This window comes from Phyllobates terribilis, unplaced genomic scaffold (genome assembly GCF_046119375.1).
Source record: "Phyllobates terribilis strain yellow unplaced genomic scaffold, ASM4611937v1 Scaffold_8__6_contigs__length_399053987, whole genome shotgun sequence".
Taxonomy (NCBI): domain Eukaryota; kingdom Metazoa; phylum Chordata; class Amphibia; order Anura; family Dendrobatidae; genus Phyllobates; species Phyllobates terribilis.
Window position 1 is genome coordinate 79,354,464 of NW_027362768.1, and position 17,560 is coordinate 79,372,023.

Consider the following 17,560-nt stretch of genomic DNA (forward strand, 5'->3'; position numbering starts at 1 on the left):
CGCCCGATGAGTCCTTCATATTTAGTCGTTTTCAGCCAATTTTCTGAATTTTTGAAAATTTCACTTTTTTGTGAAAATATCCACTAAATGAGGGAATAATATGTGTGAGGGTATGCCGGGAGAGTTCCAAATGTGTGTGGGTAGAATATATATCCCACGGGGGTAAAATTGTAAAAAGTTTAAAAAAATTTTTTTTTGGACTTAGTCATTTTTCCGGCGTTTATCAGACTTTCAGATAGGGGAAATGTCAGTGAGCGTTCCGATTTCAGTTCCAGAGCGATTCGTCCGATGAATCCTTCATATTTAGTCGTTTTCAGCCAATTTTCTGAAGTTTTGAAAATTTCACTTTTTTGTGAAAATATCCATTAAAGGAGGGAATAATATGTGTGAGGGTACGCCAGAAGAGTTCCAAATGTGTGTGGGTAGAATATATATCCCACGGGGGTAAAATTGTAAAAAGTTGAAAAAAAAATTTTTTTGGACTTAGTCATTTTTCCGGCGTTTATCAAACTTTCAGATAGGAGAAATGTCAGTGAGCGTTCTGGTTTCAGTTCCAGAGCGATTCGCCCGATGAGTCCTTCATATTTAGTCGTTTTCAGCCAATTTTCTGAATTTTTGAAAATTTCACTTTTTTGTGAAAATATCCACTAAATGAGGGAATAATATGTGTGAGGGTATGCCAGAAGAGTTCCAAATGTGTGTGGGTAGAATATATATCCCACGGGGGTAAAATTGAAAAAAGTTGAAAAAAAATTTTTTTTAGACTTAGTCATTTTTCTGGCGTTTATCAGACTTTCAGATAGGGGAAATGTCAGTGAGCATTCCGATTTCAGTTCCAGAGCGATTCGCCTGATGAGTCCTTCATATTTAGTAGTTTTCAGCCAATTTTCTGAATTTTTGAAAATTTTAATTTTTGTGAAAATGTCCACTAAATGAGGGAATAATATGTGTGAGGGTACCCCAGGAGAGTTCCAAATGTGTGTGGGTAGAATATATATCCCACGGGGGTAAAATTGAAAAAGGTTGAAAAAAAATTTTTTTTGAACTTAGTCATTTTTTCAGCATTTATCAGACTTTCAGATAGGAGAAATGTCAGTGAGCGTTCCGATTTCAGTTCCAGAGCGATTCGCCCGATGAATCCTTCATATTTAGTCGTTTTCAGCCAATTTTCAGAATTTTTGAAAATTTCACTTTTTTGTGAAAATATCCATTAAAGGAGGGAATAATATGTGTGAGGGTACCCCAGGAGAGTTCCAAATGTGTGTGGGTAGAATATATATCCCACGGGGGTAAAATTGAAAAAGGTTGAAAAAAATTTTTTTTTTAACTTAGTCATTTTTTCAGCCTTTATCAGACTTTCAGATAGGAGAAATGTCAGTGAGCATTCCGATTTCAGTTCCAGAGCGATTCGCCCGATGAGTCCTTCATATTTAGTCGTTTTCAGCCAATTTTCTGAATTTTTGAAAATTTCCATTTTTGTGAAAATGTCCACTAAATGAGGGAATAATATGTGTGAGGGTACCCCAGGAGAGTTCCAAATGTGTGTGGGTAGAATATATATCCCACGGGGGTAAAATTGAAAAAGGTTGAAAAAAAATTTTTTTTGAACTTAGTCATTTTTTCAGCATTTATCAGACTTTCAGATAGGAGAAATGTCAGTGAGCGTTCCGATTTCAGTTCCAGAGCGATTCGCCCGATGAATCCTTCATATTTAGTCGTTTTCAGCCAATTTTCAGAATTTTTGAAAATTTCACTTTTTTGTGAAAATATCCATTAAAGGAGGGAATAATATGTGTGAGGGTATGCCAGGAGAGTTCCAAATGTGTGTGGGTAGAATATATATCCCACGGGGGTAAAATTGTGAAAAGTTGAAAAAAATTTTTTTTTAGACTTAGTCATTTTTCCGGCGTTTATCAGACTTTCAGATAGGGGAAATGTCAGTGAGCGTTCCGATTTCAGTTCCAGAGCGATTCGTCCGATGAATCCTTCATATTTAGTCGTTTTCAGCCAATTTTCTGAATTTTTGAAAATTTCACTTTTTTGTGAAAATATCCACTAAATGAGGGAATAATATGTGTGAGGGAACCCCAGGAGAGTTCCAAATGTGTGTGGGTAGAATATATATCCCACGGGGGTAAAATTGAAAAAGGTTCAAAACAAATTTTTTTTGAACTTAGTCATTTTTTCAGCATTTATCAGACTTTCAGATAGGAGAAATGTCAGTGAGCATTCCGATTTCAGTTCCAGAGCGATTCGCCCGATGAGTCCTTCATATTTAGTCGTTTTCAGCCAATTTTCTGAATTTTTGAAAATTTCAATTTTTGTGAAAATGTCCACTAAATGAGGGAATAATATGTGTGAGGGTACCCCAGGAGAGTTCCAAATGTGTGTGGGTAGAATATATATCCCACGGGGGTAAAATTGAAAAAGGTTGAAAAAAATTTTTTTTTTAACTTAGTCATTTTTTCAGCCTTTATCAGACTTTCAGATAGGAGAAATGTCAGTGAGCATTCCGATTTCAGTTCCAGAGCGATTCGCCCGATGAGTCCTTCATATTTAGTCGTTTTCAGCCAATTTTCTGAATTTTTGAAAATTTCCATTTTTGTGAAAATGTCCACTAAATGAGGGAATAATATGTGTGAGGGTACCCCAGGAGAGTTCCAAATGTGTGTGGGTAGAATATATATCCCACGGGGGTAAAATTGAAAAAGGTTGAAAAAAAATTTTTTTTGAACTTAGTCATTTTTTCAGCATTTATCAGACTTTCAGATAGGAGAAATGTCAGTGAGCGTTCCGATTTCAGTTCCAGAGCGATTCGCCCGATGAATCCTTCATATTTAGTCGTTTTCAGCCAATTTTCAGAATTTTTGAAAATTTCACTTTTTTGTGAAAATATCCATTAAAGGAGGGAATAATATGTGTGAGGGTATGCCAGGAGAGTTCCAAATGTGTGTGGGTAGAATATATATCCCACGGGGGTAAAATTGTAAAAAGTTGAAAAAAATTTTTTTTTGGACTTAGTAATTTTTCCGGCGTTTATCAGACTTTCAGATAGGGGAAATGTCAGTGAGCGTTCTGGTTTCAGTTCCAGAGCGATTCGCCCGATGAGTCCTTCATATTTAGTCGTTTTCAGCCAATTTTCTGAATTTTTGAAAATTTCACTTTTTTGTGAAAATATCCACTAAATGAGGGAATAATATGTGTGAGGGTATGCCAGGAGAGTTCCAAATGTGTGTGGGTAGAATATATATCCCACGGGGGTAAAAGTGTAAAAAGTTTAAAAAAATTTTTTTTTGGACTTAGTCATTTTTCCGGCGTTTATCAGACTTTCAGATAGGGGAAATGTCAGTGATCGTTCCGATTTCAGTTCCAGAGCGATTCGTCCGATGAATCCTTCATATTTAGTCGTTTTCAGCCAATTTTCTGAAGTTTTGAAAATTTCACTTTTTTGTGAAAATATCCATTAAAGGAGGGAATAATATGTGTGAGGGTATGCCAGGAGAGTTCCAAATGTGTGTGGGTAGATTATATATCCTACGGGGGTAAAATTGAAAAAAGTTGAAAAAAATTTTTTTTTGGATTTAGTCATTTTTCCGGCGTTTATCAGACTTTCAGATAGGGGAAATGTCAGTGAGCATTCCGGTTTCAGTTCCAGACCGATTCGCCCGATGAGTCCTTCATATTTAGTCGTTTTCAGCCAATTTTCTGAATTTTTGAAAATTTCCATTTTTGTGAAAATGTCCACTAAATGAGGGAATAATATGTGTGAGGGTACCCCAGGAGAGTTCCAAATGTGTGTGGGTAGAATATATATCCCACGGGGGTAAAATTGAAAAAGGTTGAAAAAAAATTTGTTTTGAACTTAGTCATTTTTTCAGCATTTATCAGACTTTCAGATAGGAGAAATGTCAGTGAGCGTTCCGATTTCAGTTCCAGAGCGATTCGCCCGATGAATCCTTCATATTTAGTCGTTTTCAGCCAATTTTCAGAATTTTTGAAAATTTCACTTTTTTGTGAAAATATCCATTAAAGGAGGGAATAATATGTGTGAGGGTATGCCAGGAGAGTTCCAAATGTGTGTGGGTAGAATATATATCCCACGGGGGTAAAATTGTAAAAAGTTGAAAAAAATTTTTTTTTGGACTTAGTCATTTTTCCGGCGTTTATCAGACTTTCAGATAGGGGAAATGTCAGTGAGCGTTCCGATTTCAGTTCCAGAGCGATTCGTCCGATGAATCCTTCATATTTAGTCGTTTTCAGCCAATTTTCTGAATTTTTGAAAATTTCACTTTTTTGTGAAAATATCCACTAAATGAGGGAATAATATGTGTGAGGGAACCCCAGGAGAGTTCCAAATGTGTGTGGGTAGAATATATATCCCACGGGGGTAAAATTGAAAAAGGTTCAAAACAAATTTTTTTTGAACTTAGTCATTTTTTCAGCATTTATCAGACTTTCAGATAGGAGAAATGTCAGTGAGCATTCCGATTTCAGTTCCAGAGCGATTCGCCCGATGAGTCCTTCATATTTAGTCGTTTTCAGCCAATTTTCTGAATTTTTGAAAATTTCAATTTTTGTGAAAATGTCCACTAAATGAGGGAATAATATGTGTGAGGGTACCCCAGGAGAGTTCCAAATGTGTGTGGGTAGAATATATATCCCACGGGGGTAAAATTGAAAAAGGTTGAAAAAAATTTTTTTTTTAACTTAGTCATTTTTTCAGCCTTTATCAGACTTTCAGATAGGAGAAATGTCAGTGAGCATTCCGATTTCAGTTCCAGAGCGATTCGCCCGATGAGTCCTTCATATTTAGTCGTTTTCAGCCAATTTTCTGAATTTTTGAAAATTTCCATTTTTGTGAAAATGTCCACTAAATGAGGGAATAATATGTGTGAGGGTACCCCAGGAGAGTTCCAAATGTGTGTGGGTAGAATATATATCCCACGGGGGTAAAATTGAAAAAGGTTGAAAAAAAATTTTTTTTGAACTTAGTCATTTTTTCAGCATTTATCAGACTTTCAGATAGGAGAAATGTCAGTGAGCGTTCCGATTTCAGTTCCAGAGCGATTCGCCCGATGAATCCTTCATATTTAGTCGTTTTCAGCCAATTTTCAGAATTTTTGAAAATTTCACTTTTTTGTGAAAATATCCATTAAAGGAGGGAATAATATGTGTGAGGGTATGCCAGGAGAGTTCCAAATGTGTGTGGGTAGAATATATATCCCACGGGGGTAAAATTGTAAAAAGTTGAAAAAAATTTTTTTTTGGACTTAGTAATTTTTCCGGCGTTTATCAGACTTTCAGATAGGGGAAATGTCAGTGAGCGTTCTGGTTTCAGTTCCAGAGCGATTCGCCCGATGAGTCCTTCATATTTAGTCGTTTTCAGCCAATTTTCTGAATTTTTGAAAATTTCACTTTTTTGTGAAAATATCCACTAAATGAGGGAATAATATGTGTGAGGGTATGCCAGGAGAGTTCCAAATGTGTGTGGGTAGAATATATATCCCACGGGGGTAAAAGTGTAAAAAGTTTAAAAAAATTTTTTTTTGGACTTAGTCATTTTTCCGGCGTTTATCAGACTTTCAGATAGGGGAAATGTCAGTGATCGTTCCGATTTCAGTTCCAGAGCGATTCGTCCGATGAATCCTTCATATTTAGTCGTTTTCAGCCAATTTTCTGAAGTTTTGAAAATTTCACTTTTTTGTGAAAATATCCATTAAAGGAGGGAATAATATGTGTGAGGGTATGCCAGGAGAGTTCCAAATGTGTGTGGGTAGAATATATATCCTACGGGGGTAAAATTGAAAAAAGTTGAAAAAAATTTTTTTTTGGATTTAGTCATTTTTCCGGCGTTTATCAGACTTTCAGATAGGGGAAATGTCAGTGAGCATTCCGGTTTCAGTTCCAGACCGATTCGCCCGATGAGTCCTTCATATTTAGTCGTTTTCAGCCAATTTTCTGAATTTTTGAAAATTTCCATTTTTGTGAAAATGTCCACTAAATGAGGGAATAATATGTGTGAGGGTACCCCAGGAGAGTTCCAAATGTGTGTGGGTAGAATATATATCCCACGGGGGTAAAATTGAAAAAGGTTGAAAAAAAATTTGTTTTGAACTTAGTCATTTTTTCAGCATTTATCAGACTTTCAGATAGGAGAAATGTCAGTGAGCGTTCCGATTTCAGTTCCAGAGCGATTCGCCCGATGAATCCTTCATATTTAGTCGTTTTCAGCCAATTTTCAGAATTTTTGAAAATTTCACTTTTTTGTGAAAATATCCATTAAAGGAGGGAATAATATGTGTGAGGGTATGCCAGGAGAGTTCCAAATGTGTGTGGGTAGAATATATATCCCACGGGGGTAAAATTGTAAAAAGTTGAAAAAAATTTTTTTTTGGACTTAGTCATTTTTCCGGCGTTTATCAGACTTTCAGATAGGGGAAATGTCAGTGAGCATTCTGGTTTCAGTTCCAGAGCGATTCGCCCGATGAGTCCTTCATATTTAGTCGTTTTCAGCCAATTTTCTGAATTTTTGAAAATTTCACTTTTTTGTGAAAATATCCACTAAATGAGGGAATAATATGTGTGAGGGTATGCCAGGAGAGTTCCAAATGTGTGTGGGTAGAATATATATCCCACGGGGGTAAAATTGTAAAAAGTTGAAAAAAATTTTTTTTTGGACTTAGTCATTTTTCCGGCGTTTATCAGACTTTCAGATAGGGGAAATGTCAGTGAGCGTTCCGATTTCAGTTCCAGAGCGATTCGTCCGATGAATCCTTCATATTTAGTCGTTTTCAGCCAATTTTCTGAATTTTTGAAAATTTCACTTTTTTGTGAAAATATCCACTAAATGAGGCAATAATATGTGTGAGGGTACGCCAGAAGAGTTCCAAATGTGTGTGGGTAGAATATATATCCCACGGGGGCAAAATTGTAAAAAGTTTAAAAAAATTTTTTTTTGCACTTAGTCATTTTTCCGGCGTTTATCAGACTTTCAGATAGGGGAAATGTCAGTGAGCATTCCGATTTCAGTTCCAGAGCGATTCGTCCGATGAATCCTTCATATTTAGTCGTTTTCAGCCAATTTTCTGAATTTTTGAAAATTTCACTTTTTTGTGAAAATATCCACTAAATGGGGGAATAATATGTGTGAGGGTATGCCAGGAGAGTTCCAAATGTGTGTGGGTAGAATATATATCCCACGGGGGTAAAATTGAAAAAAGTTGAAAAAAATTTTTTTTTGGACTTAGTCATTTTTCCGGCGTTTATCAGACTTTCAGATAGGGGAAATGTCAGTGAGTGTTCCGGTTTCAGTTCCAGAGCGATTCGCCCGATGAGTCCTTCATATTTAGTCGTTTTCAGCCAATTTTCTGAATTTTTGAAAATTTCCATTTTTGTGAAAATGTCCACTAAATGAGGGAATAATATGTGTGAGGGAACCCCAGGAGAGTTCCAAATGTGTGTGGGTAGAATATATATCCCACGGGGGTAAAATTGAAAAAGGTTGAAAAAAAATTTTTTTTGAACTTAGTCATTTTTTCAGCATTTATCAGACTTTCAGATAGGAGAAATGTCAGTGAGCGTTCCAATTTCAGTTCCAGAGCGATTCGCCCGATGAATCCTTCATATTTAGTCGTTTTCAGCCAATTTTCAGAATTTTTGAAAATTTCACTTTTTTTGAAAATATCCATTAAAGGAGGGAATAATATGTGTGAGGGTATGCCAGGAGAGTTCCAAATGTGTGTGGGTAGAATATATATCCCACGGGGGTAAAATTGTAAAAAGTTGAAAAAAATTTTTTTTTGGACTTAGTCATTTTTCCGGCGTTTATCAGACTTTCAGATAGGGGAAATGTCAGTGAGCGTTCCGATTTCAGTTCCAGAGCGATTCGTCCGATGAATCCTTCATATTTAGTCGTTTTCAGCCAATTTTCTGAAGTTTTGAAAATTTCACTTTTTTGTGAAAATATCCATTAAAGGAGGGAATAATATGTGTGAGGGTACGCCAGAAGAGTTCCAAATGTGTGTGGGTAGAATATATATCCCACAGGGGTAAAATTGTAAAAAGTTGAAAAAAAAATTTTTTTGGACTTAGTCATTTTTCCGGCGTTTATCAAACTTTCAGATAGGAGAAATGTCAGTGAGCGTTCTGGTTTCAGTTCCAGAGCGATTCGCCCGATGAGTCCTTCATATTTAGTCGTTTTCAGCCAATTTTCTGAATTTTTGAAAATTTCACTTTTTTGTGAAAATATCCACTAAATGAGGGAATAATATGTGTGAGGGTATGCCAGGAGAGTTCCAAATGTTTGTGGGTAGAATATATATCCCACAGGGGTAAAATTGAAAAAAGTTGAAAAAAATTTTTTTTTGGACTTAGTCATTTTTCCGGCGTTTATCAGACTTTCAGATAGGGGAAATGTCAGTGAGCGTTCCGATTTCAGTTCCAGAGCGATTCGTCCGATGAATCCTTCATATTTAGTCGTTTTCAGCCAATTTTCTGAAGTTTTGAAAATTTCACTTTTTTGTGAAAATATCCATTAAAGGAGGGAATAATATGTGTGAGGGTATGCCAGGAGAGTTCCAAATGTGTGTGGGTAGAATATATATCCTACGGGGGTAAAATTGAAAAAAGTTGAAAAAAATTTTTTTTTGGATTTAGTCATTTTTCCGGCGTTTATCAGACTTTCAGATAGGGGAAATGTCAGTGAGCATTCCGGTTTCAGTTCCAGAGCGATTCGCCCGATGAGTCCTTCATATTTAGTCGTTTTCAGCCAATTTTCTGAATTTTTGAAAATTTCCATTTTTGTGAAAATGTCCACTAAATGAGGGAATAATATGTGTGAGGGTACCCCAGGAGAGTTCCAAATGTGTGTGGGTAGAATATATATCCCACGGGGGTAAAATTGAAAAAGGTTGAAAAAAATTTTTTTTTGAACTTAGTCATTTTTTCAGCATTTATCAGACTTTCAGATATGAGAAATGTCAGTGAGCGTTCCGATTTCAGTTCCAGAGCGATTCGCCCGATGAATCCTTCATATTTAGTCGTTTTCAGCCAATTTTCTGAATTTTTGAAAATTTCACTTTTTTGTGAAAATATCCACTAAATGAGGCAATAATATGTGTGAGGGTACGCCAGAAGAGTTCCAAATGTGTGTGGGTAGAATATATATCCCACGGGGGCAAAATTGTAAAAAGTTTAAAAAAATTTTTTTTTGCACTTAGTCATTTTTCCGGCGTTTATCAGACTTTCAGATAGGGGAAATGTCAGTGAGCATTCCGATTTCAGTTCCAGAGCGATTCGTCCGATGAATCCTTCATATTTAGTCGTTTTCAGCCAATTTTCTGAATTTTTGAAAATTTCACTTTTTTGTGAAAATATCCACTAAATGGGGGAATAATATGTGTGAGGGTATGCCAGGAGAGTTCCAAATGTGTGTGGGTAGAATATATATCCCACGGGGGTAAAATTGAAAAAAGTTGAAAAAAATTTTTTTTTGGACTTAGTCATTTTTCCGGCGTTTATCAGACTTTCAGATAGGGGAAATGTCAGTGAGTGTTCCGGTTTCAGTTCCAGAGCGATTCGCCCGATGAGTCCTTCATATTTAGTCGTTTTCAGCCAATTTTCTGAATTTTTGAAAATTTCCATTTTTGTGAAAATGTCCACTAAATGAGGGAATAATATGTGTGAGGGAACCCCAGGAGAGTTCCAAATGTGTGTGGGTAGAATATATATCCCACGGGGGTAAAATTGAAAAAGGTTGAAAAAAAATTTTTTTTGAACTTAGTCATTTTTTCAGCATTTATCAGACTTTCAGATAGGAGAAATGTCAGTGAGCGTTCCGATTTCAGTTCCAGAGCGATTCGCCCGATGAATCCTTCATATTTAGTCGTTTTCAGCCAATTTTCAGAATTTTTGAAAATTTCACTTTTTTTGAAAATATCCATTAAAGGAGGGAATAATATGTGTGAGGGTATGCCAGGAGAGTTCCAAATGTGTGTGGGTAGAATATATATCCCACGGGGGTAAAATTGTAAAAAGTTGAAAAAAATTTTTTTTTGGACTTAGTCATTTTTCCGGCGTTTATCAGACTTTCAGATAGGGGAAATGTCAGTGAGCGTTCCGATTTCAGTTCCAGAGCGATTCGTCCGATGAATCCTTCATATTTAGTCGTTTTCAGCCAATTTTCTGAAGTTTTGAAAATTTCACTTTTTTGTGAAAATATCCATTAAAGGAGGGAATAATATGTGTGAGGGTACGCCAGAAGAGTTCCAAATGTGTGTGGGTAGAATATATATCCCACAGGGGTAAAATTGTAAAAAGTTGAAAAAAAAATTTTTTTGGACTTAGTCATTTTTCCGGCGTTTATCAAACTTTCAGATAGGAGAAATGTCAGTGAGCGTTCTGGTTTCAGTTCCAGAGCGATTCGCCCGATGAGTCCTTCATATTTAGTCGTTTTCAGCCAATTTTCTGAATTTTTGAAAATTTCACTTTTTTGTGAAAATATCCACTAAATGAGGGAATAATATGTGTGAGGGTATGCCAGGAGAGTTCCAAATGTTTGTGGGTAGAATATATATCCCACAGGGGTAAAATTGAAAAAAGTTGAAAAAAATTTTTTTTTGGACTTAGTCATTTTTCCGGCGTTTATCAGACTTTCAGATAGGGGAAATGTCAGTGAGCGTTCCGATTTCAGTTCCAGAGCGATTCGCCCGATGAATCCTTCATATTTAGTCGTTTTCAGCCAATTTTCTGAATTTTTGAAAATTTCACTTTTTTGTGAAAATATCCACTAAATGAGGGAATAATATGTGTGAGGGTATGCCAGAAGAGTTCCAAATGTGTGTGGGTAGAATATATATCCCACGGGGGTAAAATTGTAAAAAGTTTAAAAAAATTTTTTTTTGGACTTAGTCATTTTTCCGGCGTTTATCAGACTTTCAGATAGGGGAAATGTCAGTGAGCGTTCCGATTTCAGTTCCAGAGCGATTCGTCCGATGAATCCTTCATATTTAGTCGTTTTCAGCCAATTTTCTGAAGTTTTGAAAATTTCACTTTTTTGTGAAAATATCCATTAAAGGAGGGAATAATATGTGTGAGGGTATGCCAGGAGAGTTCCAAATGTGTGTGGGTAGAATATATATCCTACGGGGGTAAAATTGAAAAAAGTTGAAAAAAATTTTTTTTTGGATTTAGTCATTTTTCCGGCGTTTATCAGACTTTCAGATAGGGGAAATGTCAGTGAGCATTCCGGTTTCAGTTCCAGAGCGATTCGCCCGATGAGTCCTTCATATTTAGTCGTTTTCAGCCAATTTTCTGAATTTTTGAAAATTTCCATTTTTGTGAAAATGTCCACTAAATGAGGGAATAATATGTGTGAGGGTACCCCAGGAGAGTTCCAAATGTGTGTGGGTAGAATATATATCCCACGGGGGTAAAATTGAAAAAGGTTGAAAAAAATTTTTTTTTGAACTTAGTCATTTTTTCAGCATTTATCAGACTTTCAGATAGGAGAAATGTCAGTGAGCGTTCCGATTTCAGTTCCAGAGCGATTCGCCCGATGAATCCTGCATGTTTAGTCGTTTTCAGCCAATTTTCTGAATTTTTGAAAATTTCACTTTTTTGTGAAAATATCCACTAAATGAGGGAATAATATGTGTGAGGGTACGCCAGGAGAGTTCCAAATGTTTGTGGGTAGAATATATATCCTACGGGGGTAAAATTGAAAAAAGTTGAAAAAAATTTTTTTTTGGATTTAGTCATTTTTCCGGCGTTTATCAGACTTTCAGATAGGGGAAATGTCAGTGAGCGTTCTGGTTTCAGTTCCAGAGCGATTCGCCCGATGAGTCCTTCATATTTAGTCGTTTTCAGCCAATTTTCTGAATTTTTGAAAATTTCACTTTTTTGTGAAAATATCCACTAAATGAGGGAATAATATGTGTGAGGGTATGCCAGGAGAGATCCAAATGTGTGTGGGTAGAATATATATCCCACGGGGGTAAAATTGTAAAAAGTTTAAAAAAATTTTTTTTTGGACTTAGTCATTTTTCCGGCGTTTATCAGACTTTCAGATAGGGGAAATGTCAGTGAGCGTTCCGATTTCAGTTCCAGAGCGATTCGTCCGATGAATCCTTCATATTTAGTCGTTTTCAGCCAATTTTCTGAATTTTTGAAAATTTCACTTTTTTGTGAAAATATCCATTAAAGGAGGGAATAATATGTGTGAGGGTATGCCAGGAGAGTTCCAAATGTGTGTGGGTAGAATATATATCCCACGGGGGTAAAATTGTAAAAAGTTGAAAAAAATTTTTTTTTGGACTTAGTCATTTTTCCGGCGTTTATCAGACTTTCAGATAGGGGAAATGTCAGTGAGCGTTCGGATTTCAGTTCCAAAGCAATTCACCCAATGAATCCTTAATATTTAGTCGTTTTCAGCCAATTTTCTGAATTTTTGAAAATTTCACTTTTTTGTGAAAATATCCACTAAATGAGGGAATAATATGTGTGAAGGTATGTCAGGAGAGTTCCAAATGTGTGTGGGTAGAATATATATCCCACGGGGGTAAAATTGTAAAAAGTTTAAAAAAATTTTTTTTTGGACTTAGTCATTTTTCCGGCGTTTATCAGACTTTCAGATAGGGGAAATGTCAGTGAGCGTTCCGATTTCAGTTCCAGAGCGATTCGTCCGATGAATCCTTCATATTTAGTCGTTTTCAGCCAATTTTCTGAAGTTTTGAAAATTTCACTTTTTTGTGAAAATATCCATTAAAGGAGGGAATAATATGTGCGAGGGTATGCCAGGAGAGTTCCAAATTTGTGTGGGTAGAATATATATCCCACGGGGGTAAAATTGTAAAAAGTTGAAAAAAAATTTTTTTTGGACTTAGTCATTTTTCCGGCGTTTATCAGACTTTCAGATAGGGGAAATGTCAGTGAGCGTTCCGGTTTCAGTTCCAGAGCGATTCGCCCGATGAGTCTTTCATATTTAGTCGTTTTCAGCCAATTTTCTGAATTTTTGAAAATTTAAATTTTTGTGAAAATATCCACTAAATGATGGAATAATATGTGTGAGGGTACCCCAGGAGAGTTCCAAATGTGTGTGGGTAGAATATATATCCCACAGGGGTAAAATTGAAAAAAGTTGAAAAAATTTTTTTTTTGGACTTAGTCATTTTTTCCGCGATTATCAGACTTTCAGATAGGAGAAATGTCAGTGAGCGTTCCGATTTCAGTTCCAGAGCGATTCGCCCGATGAATCCTGCATGTTTAGTCGTTTTCAGCCAATTTTCTGAATTTTTGAAAATTTCACTTTTTTGTGAAAATATCCATTAAAGGAGGGAATAATATGTGTGAGGGTATGCCAGGAGAGTTCCAAATGTGTGTGGGTAGAATATATATCCCACGGGGGTAAAATTGTAAAAAGTTGAAAAAAATTTTTTTTTGGACTTAGTCATTTTTCCGGCGTTTATCAGACTTTCAGATAGGGGAAATGTCAGTGAGCGTTCCGATTTCAGTTCCAGAGCGATTCGTCCGATGAATCCTTCATATTTAGTCGTTTTCAGCCAATTTTCTGAATTTTTGAAAATTTCACTTTTTTGTGAAAATATCCACTAAATGAGGGAATAATATGTGTGAGGGTATGCCAGGAGAGTTCCAAATGTGTGTGGGTAGAATATATATCCCACGGGGGTAAAATTGTAAAAAGTTGAAAAAAAATTTTTTTTGGACTTAGTCATTTTTCCGGCGTTTATCAGACTTTCAGATAGGGGAAATGTCAGTGAGCGTTCCGATTTCAGTTCCAGAGCGATTCGTCTGATGAATCCTTCATATTTAGTCATTTTCAGCCAATTTTCAGAATTTTTGAAAATTTCACTTTTTTGTGAAAATATCCATTAAAGGAGGGAATAATATGTGTGAGGGTACGCCAGAAGAGTTCCAAATGTGTGTGGGTAGAATATATATCCCACGGGGGTAAAATTGTAAAAAGTTGAAAAAAAAATTTTTTTGGACTTAGTCATTTTTCCGGCGTTTATCAAACTTTCAGATAGGGGAAATGTTAGTGAGCATTCTGGTTTCAGTTCCAGAGCGATTCGCCCGATGAGTCCTTCATATTTAGTCGTTTTCAGCCAATTTTCTGAATTTTTGAAAATTTCACTTTTTTGCGAAAATATCCACTAAATGAGGGAATAATATGTGTGAGGGTATGCCAGGAGAGTTCCAAATGTGTGTGGGTAGAATATATATCCCACGGGGGTAAAATTGTAAAAAGTTGAAAAAAAATTTTTTTTGGACTTAGTCATTTTTCCGGCGTTTATCAGACTTTCAGATAGGGGAAATGTCAGTGAGCGTTCCGATTTCAGTTCCAGAGCGATTCGTCCGATGAATCCTTCATATTTAGTCGTTTTCAGCCACTTTTCTGAAGTTTTGAAAATTTCACTTTTTTGTGAAAATATCCATTAAAGGAGGGAATAATATGTGTGAGGGTATGCCAGGAGAGTTCCAAATGTGTGTGGGTAGAATATATATCCCACGGGGGTAAAATTGTAAAAAGTTGAAAAAAATTTTTTTTTGGACTTAGTCATTTTTCCGGCGTTTATCAGACTTTCAGATAGGGGAAATGTCAGTGAGCGTTCCGGTTTCAGTTCCAGAGCGATTCGCCCGATGAGTCTTTCATATTTAGTCGTTTTCAGCCAATTTTCTGAATTTTTGAAAATTTAAATTTTTGTGAAAATATCCACTAAATGAGGGAATAATATGTGTGAGGGTACACCAGGAGAGTTCCAAATGTGTGTGGGTAGAATATATATCCCACGGGGGTAAAATTGAAAAAAGTTGAAAAAATTTTTTTTTTGGACTTAGTCATTTTTTCAGCGTTTATCAGACTTTCAGATAGGAGAAATGTCAGTGAGCGTTCCGATTTCAGTTCCAGAGCGATTCGCCCGATGAATCCTGCATGTTTAGTCGTTTTCAGCCAATTTTCTGAATTTTTGAAAATTTCACTTTTTTGTGAAAATATCCACTAAATGAGGGAATAATATCTGTGAGGGTACGCCAGGAGAGTTCCAAATGTGTGTGGGTAGAATATATATCCCACGGGGGTAAAATTGAAAAAAGTTGAAAAAAAAATTTTTTTGGACTTAGTCATTTTTCCGGCGTTTATCAGACTTTCAGATAGGGGAAATGTCAGTGAGCGTTCCGATTTCAGTTCCAGAGCGATTCGTCCGATGAATCCTTCATATTTAGTGGTTTTCAGCCAATTTTCTGAAGTTTTGAAAATTTCACTTTTTTGTGAAAATATCCATTAAAGGAGGGAATAATATGTGTGAGGGTATGCCAGGAGAGTTCCAAATGTGTGTGGGTAGAATATATATCCCACGGGGGTAAAATTGTAAAAAGTTGAAAAAAATTTTTTTTTGGACTTAGTCATTTTTCCGGCGTTTATCAGACTTTCAGATAGGGGAAATGTCAGTGAGCGTTCTGGTTTCAGTTCCAGAGCGATTCGTCCGATGAGTCCTTCATATTTAGTCGTTTTCAGCCAATTTTCTGAATTTTTGAAAATTTCACTTTTTTGTGAAAATATCCACTAAATGAGGGAATAATATGTGTGAGGGTATGCCAGGAGAGTTCCAAATGTGTGTGGGTAGAATATATATCCCACGGGGGTAAAATTGTAAAAAGTTTAAAAAAATTTTTTTTTGGACTTAGTCATTTTTCCGACGTTTATCAGACTTTCAGATAGGGGAAATGTCAGTGAGCGTTCCGATTTCAGTTCCAGAGCGATTCGTCCGATGAATCCTTCATATTTAGTGGTTTTCAGCCAATTTTCTGAAGTTTTGAAAATTTCACTTTTTTGTGAAAATATCCATTAAAGGAGGGAATAATATGTGTGAGGGTATGCCAGGAGAGTTCCAAATGTGTGTGGGTAGAATATATATCCCACGGGGGTAAAATTGTAAAAAGTTGAAAAAAAATTTTTTTTGGACTTAGTCATTTTTCCGGCGTTTATCAGACTTTCAGATAGGGGAAATGTCAGTGAGCGTTCCGGTTTCAGTTCCAGAGCGATTCGCCCGATGAGTCTTTCATATTTAGTCGTTTTCAGCCAATTTTCTGAATTTTTGAAAATTTAAATTTTTGTGAAAATATCCACTAAATGAGGGAATAATATGTGTGAGGGTACACCAGGAGAGTTCCAAATGTGTGTGGGTAGAATATATATCCCACGGGGGTAAAATTGAAAAAAGTTGAAAAAAATTTTTTTCTGGACTTAGTCATTTTTCCGGCGTTTATCAGACTTTCAGATAGGGGAAATGTCAGTGAGCGTTCCGATTTCAGTTCCAGAGCGATTCACCCAATGAATCCTTCATATTTAGTCGTTTTCAGCCAATTTTCTGAATTTTTGAAAATTTCACTTTTTTGTGAAAATATCCACTAAATGAGGGAATAATATGTGTGAGGGTACGCCAGGAGAGTTCCAAATGTGTGTTGGTAGAATATATATCCCATGGGGGTAAAATTGAAAAAAGTTGAAAAAAAATTTTTTTTGGACTTAGTCATTTTTCCGGCGTTTATCAGACTTTCAGATAGGGGAAATGTCAGTGAGCGTTCCGGTTTCAGTTCCAGAGCGATTCGCCCGATGAGTCTTTCATATTTAGTCGTTTTCAGCCAATTTTCTAAATTTTTGAAAATTTTAATTTTTGTGAAAATATCCACTAAATGAGGGAATAATATGTGTGAGGGTACCCCAGGAGAGTTCCAAATGTGTGTGGGTAGAATATATATCCCACGGGGGTAAAATTGAAAAAAGTTGAAAAAATTTTTTTTTTGGACTTAGTCATTTTTTCAGCGTTTATCAGACTTTCAGATAGGAGAAATGTCAGTGAGCGTTGCGATTTCAGTTCCAGAGCGATTCGCCCGATGAATCCTGCATGTTTAGTCGTTTTCAGCCAATTTTCTGAATTTTTGAAAATTTCACTTTTTTGTGAAAATATCCACTAAATGAGGGAATAATATCTGTGAGGGTACGCCAGGAGAGTTCCAAATGTGTGTGGGTAGAATATATATCCCACGGGGGTAAAATTGAAAAAAGTTGAAAAAAAATTTTTTTTGGACTTAGTCATTTTTCCGGCGTTTATCAGACTTTCAGATAGGGGAAATGTCAGTGAGCGTTCCGATTTCAGTTCCAGAGCGATTCGTCCGATGAATCCTTCATATTTAGTGGTTTTCAGCCAATTTTCTGAAGTTTTGAAAATTTCACTTTTTTGTGAAAATATCCATTAAAGGAGGGAATAATATGTGTGAGGGTATGCCAGGAGAGTTCCAAATGTGTGTGGGTAGAATATATATCCCACGGGGGTAAAATTGTAAAAAGTTGAAAAAAAATTTTTTTTGGACTTAGTCATTTTTCCGGCGTTTATCAGACTTTCAGATAGGGGAAATGTCAGTGAGCGTTCCGGTTTCAGTTCCAGAGCGATTCGCCCGATGAGTCTTTCATATTTAGTCGTTTTCAGCCAATTTTCTGAATTTTTGAAAATTTAAATTTTTGTGAAAATATCCACTAAATGAGGGA